Genomic DNA, 6,000 nt, shown 5'->3' on the forward strand with positions numbered 1-6,000 from the left:
AAGCAATTAAAAAAAATAAATAAATGGAAACAAATGAAAATGAAAATACAATGGTCCAAAACCTTCAGGATGCAGCAAAAATGGTCCTAAGGGGGAAGAATATACCATGCAGACCTACCTCAAAAAGCAAGAAAAATCTCAAATAGGGGCACCTGGGTGGCTCAGTTGGTTAAGTGTCCAACTCTTGATTTCAGCTCAGGTCATGATCTCGGGATTGTGAGATTAACCCCCATGTCAGGCTCCATATTGGGATAGAACCTTCTTGAGATTCTCTCTCTCCCTCTGCCTCTCCTCTCCTCTTTCTCTCTCCCTCATGCTTTAAAAAAAAAATTCAAGTACATAACTTTACACTTGAAGGAGCTAGAAAAAGAACAGCAAATGGAGCTCAAAGCAAGTGGAAGAAGGGAAATAATCAAGATTAGAGCAGAAATATATGATATAGAACAAAACCCAAAACCCCGGTAGAACAGATCAATGAAACCAGGAGCTAGTTCTTTGAAAGAATTAATAAAATTGATAAACCCCTAGACAGAGTTATGAAATAGAAAGGAAAAGGACCCAAATAAATAAAATAATGAATAAGAAAAAAGAGATCACAACCAACAGCACAGAAATACAAATAATTGTAAGATAACATTATGGTGGGGGGGGGGGGGATGAACCATGAGAGACTGTGGACTCAGAAACAAACTGAGAGAAGGGGGGTGGGGGGTTAGGTGTGCATGGTTGTGGGTATTAAGGAGAACACATATTGCTTGGAGAACTGGCTGTGAGGCATAAACAATGAATCTTGGAACACTGAAAAAAACTGGGCAATCCAGAAGAAATGTATAAATTTTTAAAAACATATAAACTACCAAAACTGAAACAGGAAGAAAGAAAAAACTTGAACAGACTGAAAACCAGCAAAGAAATTAAATCCATAATCAAAAATCTCCCAACAAACAAAAGTCTAGGGCCAGATGGCTTCACAGGGGAATTCTACCAAACATTTAAAGAAAAGTTAGTACCTATTCTTCTCAAACTATTCCAAAAAGTAGAAATGGAAGGAAAACTTCCAAACTCATTCTGCAAGGCCATCATTACACTGATTCCAAAACCAGACAAAGATCCACTAAAAAAGAGAACTATAAGCCAATATCCCTGAAGAACATGGATACAAAAATTCTCAACAAAATACTAGCAAATTAAATCCAAGAGTACATAAAAAGATTCATTCACCATGATCAAGTATGGTTTATTCGTGGGCTGCAAGCGTGGTTCAATATTTGCAAATCAATCAGTGTAATACACCACATTAATAAAAGAAAGGATAAGAATCATATGATCTTCTCAATGGATGCAGAAAAAGATTTGACAAAGTACAGCATCCATTCTTGATAAAAACCCACAATAAGAAGGGATAGAGAGAACATACTTCAGTATTGTAAAGGCCATATATTAAACACCCACAGCAAATTTCATCCTCAATGGAGAAAACAGAGTTTTTCCTCTACAGTCAAGAACAAGACAGGGATGTCTACTTTCACCACTATTATTTAACATAATGCTAGAAGTCCAAGCCTCAACAATCAGACAACAAAAAAGAAATAAAAGGCATCCAAATCCACAAGGAAGAAGTCAAACTTTCACTATTTGCAGGCAACATGATACTCTATGTAGAAAACACAAAAGACTCCACTAAAAAGGTGTTAGAACTGATACACAAAATCAGTAAAGTGACAGGATAGAAAATCAAAATACAGAAATCTGTGGCATTTGTATACACCAATAACAAAGCAGCAGAAAGAGAAATCAAGGAATCAATCCCATTTACAATTGCTCCAAAAACCATAAGACACTTGGGAATAAACCTAACCAAAGAGGTAAAAGATCTGTACTCTGAAAAGTATAGAACTTATGAAAGAAATTGAAGATGACACAAAGAAATGGGAACACATTCCATGCTCATGGGCTGGAAGAAAAAATATTGTAAAATGTTTACATTACCTAAAGCAATCTACACATTTAATGCAATCCTTATCAAAACATCACCAGCATTTTTCACAGAAGTAGAACAAACAATCCTAAAATTTGTATGGACCATGAGAGACCCCAAATAGCCAAAGCCATCTTGAAAAAGAAAAAACAAAGCTGGAGGCATCAAAATTCCAGACCTCAAGTTATATTACAAGGCTGTAGTGATCAAGACAGTATGGTACTGACACAAAAAACAGACATAGCTCAATGGAACAGAATAGAAAACCTAGAAATGGACCTACAACTATATAGTCAACTCATCTTCAAATACGTAGGAAAGAATATCCAATGGGAAAAAGACAGTCTCTTTAACAAATGATTTTGGGAAAACTGAACAGCACCATGTAGAAGCATGAAACTCTATTGTTCTCTTGCACCATACACAAAAATAAACTCAAAATGGATAAAATACCTACATCAAAATTGTAGAGAAGAACACAGGCAGTAACCTCTTTGACACTGGCCATAGCAACTTCTCACTAGACATGTCTCCTGAGGCAAGGGAAACAGAAGCACAAATAAGCTACTGGGACTTCACCAAAATAAACACCTTCTGCACAGTGAAGGAAGCAGTCACCAAAACTAAAAGACAACCTTCAGAATGGGATAAGATATATGCAAATCACATATCTGATAAAGGCTTAGCATCCAAAATCTATAAGGAACTTATCAAACTCAACACCCAAAAACCAAATAAACCAGTTTAAAAATGAGAAGACATGAATAGACACTTTTTCAAAGAAGACATCCAGATGGTCAACAGACACATGAAGAGATACTCAACAGCACTCATTGTCAGGGAAATACAAATCAAAACTATAATGAGATATCACCTCATACCTGTCAGAATGGCTAAACTCAACAACACAGGAAACAACAGGTGTTGGCAAGGATGTGCAGAAAGAGGAACCCTCTTTCACTGTTGGCGGGAATGCAAACTGGTGCGGCCACTCTGGAAAACAAATGGAGGTTACTCAAAAAGTTAAAAATAGAACAATCTTACAATCCAGTAATTGCACTTCTAGCTATTTACCCAAAGGATATAAAAACACTGATTCGAAGGGATATATGCACATTAATGGTTTATAGCGGCATTATCAACAATAGCCAAATTATGGAAAGAGCCCAAATGTCCAACTAGTGAATATATAAAGAAGATATGGTACATACATATACAATGGAGTATCACTCAGCCATGAAAAAGAATGAATTGCCATTTGCAATGACATGGATGGAGCTAGAGACTATTATGCTAATCAAAATACGTCAGAAAAAGACAAATACATATGATTTCCCTCATATGTGGAATTTAACAAACAAAACAAATGAACATGGGGAGCAGGAGGCAAACCATATAATTCTCTTAATTATAGAAAACCAGACTGAGGGTTGTTGGAGGGGAAGTAGGAGGGGAATGGGGCTAAATGGGTGATGGGGATGAAGGAGGGCACTGGTTGTGATGAGCACCAGGTGGTGTATGCAAGTGATGAATCACTACATTCTGCGCCTGAAACTAATATTATACTGTATGTTAACTAACTGGAATTTAAATAAAAACTTAAAATTTTTAAAAAAGAAAAAAGGAAGGGCACCTGGGTGGCTCAGTTGTAAAGCATCTCCCTTCAGTTCAAGTCATGATCCCAGGGTCCTCGGATGGAGCTCGCACATCAGGCTCCCTGCTCAGTGGGGAGTCTGCTTCTCCCTCTGCCACTCCCCCTGCTTGTGTTCCCTCTTTCACTATGTCTCTGTCTACTGTCAAATAAATAAATAAAATCTTCAAGAAAAGAAAGGAAAATATGTAAATAAAAACCTCTCTGTGGCTCCTAACATGATGAAATTGACCACCCCATTAAACAAGATTTTCAACTTTGCAAAACATGCCTGGAGACATTTTTCTGGAGTTTAATACTGGTGTTTAAAGTTTAATGCTGATTTTCAAAGTCTACGACCAAAATCAAAGTTTACCCAGGGTTTCAATAATTTCATAATACAACATGTGGTAGGCATTTAATGTTTCATTTGCTAATGGCACTGTTCTGGGAACTCACATTTTTTTCAGGTGTCTTGTTCCAATTTTTTGTTGCCACTTTCTCTCATCTCCAGAGTTTTCCTGTTGTCCTCTGAACTTGAAGCCATAAAATAAAATATTGTGAATTTTGCTTGTAAATCATTAAACTAACATTCAGTAAAATGGAAAATTTCTTCAAGCATCAAGGGAAACAATTACAGATGACTGGGAAAACCTCTCTGATATCACACATAAACTTCAGTGCTCCATTATAACCAAAGTTTTCATGTAGCTTCGTTGTTCTGATTTGTCTTTCTCCTTGACACTCTTGTCGGTGTTTCCTAAATTTGTCTAATGATACAGATCGTTTGGGGTGCTTATAAAAAAAATGCCAAATCCCAAATCCCCCCTCTGGAGATTCTGATTCAGAAAGTCCAAGGTGGGATCCAAGATGCCGTAACTACCTGCCTGTTTGTCTCAGGTGATTCTGCATGAAGCTACGTTACCTCCAGATACGACAGAGGAAAATAGCAGATACAGTTCTTCCCAACTTCCCACACCTCATTGCCTCTTGCAACCATTCCAGGCTCTCCCTGGATTCTCCCTTGGACTTTGGTACATGCTCTTTGCTATTCAAACTGTGCTCCTCAGACCAGAGCCAACAGCAGCTTCACCTGAAAGCTTGAGAGAAATACAGAATCTCGGGCTCCACCACAGAGCTTCAGAATCTGCACTTTAACAAGATCCCCAGGTGAGATAGATATAGATATAGAGACAGATAGAGATAGGGATAGGGATGGGGATAGAGATAGAGATAGAGATAGAGATTAGAGATGGAGATAGAGAGAGATAGAGATAGAGATAGATAATCTCCATGGAAGAGTAAAAAGCACTGAAAGAGAAGTGTTTCCTAAACATTTTGGTAAACACCAAAATCATGTGGGGCCTTCCTAAACATGCAACAGCTGGGTTCCACCCCAGACAAGGGGGTGATTCTGATGCATGTCAAAATTTAAGAAGCACTATATCTGAAATTAATATTACACTGTATGTTAACTAACTGGAATTTAAATTAAAACTTTCTCTAAAATTCATTTAAAAAAAAAAAGAAAGAAAGATACACTGCCCAAATTGCTTCTGCTCACAATTCTAACTTTGGCTGAGACCAGACTGTAATATTTTTAATTATTTTTCAAGGAAAAGGGGAAATTTTAAATATCTTCCTGAACACTAAAAATGTTATCAAATACAGCTTCTTAATCTTAAACAGAAACCTGGTTGAAACTTGGCAAGGCTGGCAAAACCTCCCGGGCACCAAGGGCTCAATCACCCATATCCTGGTTGTGCCCTAGGCTAAGTGTCTTGATGCCCAAGCTGAAGAGCTTCTGGCCAGGCTCCACTGTGAGGTCCAGTGAGATCCTCAACACCTCCTTTTTCTCTTCATTGGGTCTCCCCATACACATCCAAGTCAGGCAGGTGTACCACTTGGCTTCTCTGTCCCTTTGTTCCTTTCACGAGAGTCCCCAGTCCCTGTCCTTCCAGGTAGACCTTTCCTCCCTGTTCCATGTGCTTTTTCCTAACTTTCTGCACTAGAAGCTGAGCAGATGTTTTCTCTGATCTTCCTGAAATTGCCTCCCCCTTTACAGTCCTGTCTTCTTCCCCAGACACATCTATACTCTCTCCCTGTCTCCCTCTCCCTCTCTCTCTCTCATTATATGGCTTCAAGGTAAATAACACCCATACAGCACTTTCTACATGCCAAACACTGCCCTTTGCCATTCACTTATATTAACTCATAGTCTTAACACAACCCTACAAAGTAGGTATGATTACTATCCTTCAAAAGACAAGTACCCTGAGACATAGCAATTCGTTAACTTGCGCGTATTAAGTTTCCAGAGCTGGTAAGTCAGACAGTCAGATTCAAAATTAACTTGTTTGACTCCAGAGCCCACTCTTCAGCCCATACAGTC

The sequence above is a fragment of the Meles meles genome, chromosome 15, assembly GCF_922984935.1.
Source record: "Meles meles chromosome 15, mMelMel3.1 paternal haplotype, whole genome shotgun sequence".
Taxonomy (NCBI): Eukaryota; Metazoa; Chordata; class Mammalia; order Carnivora; family Mustelidae; genus Meles; species Meles meles.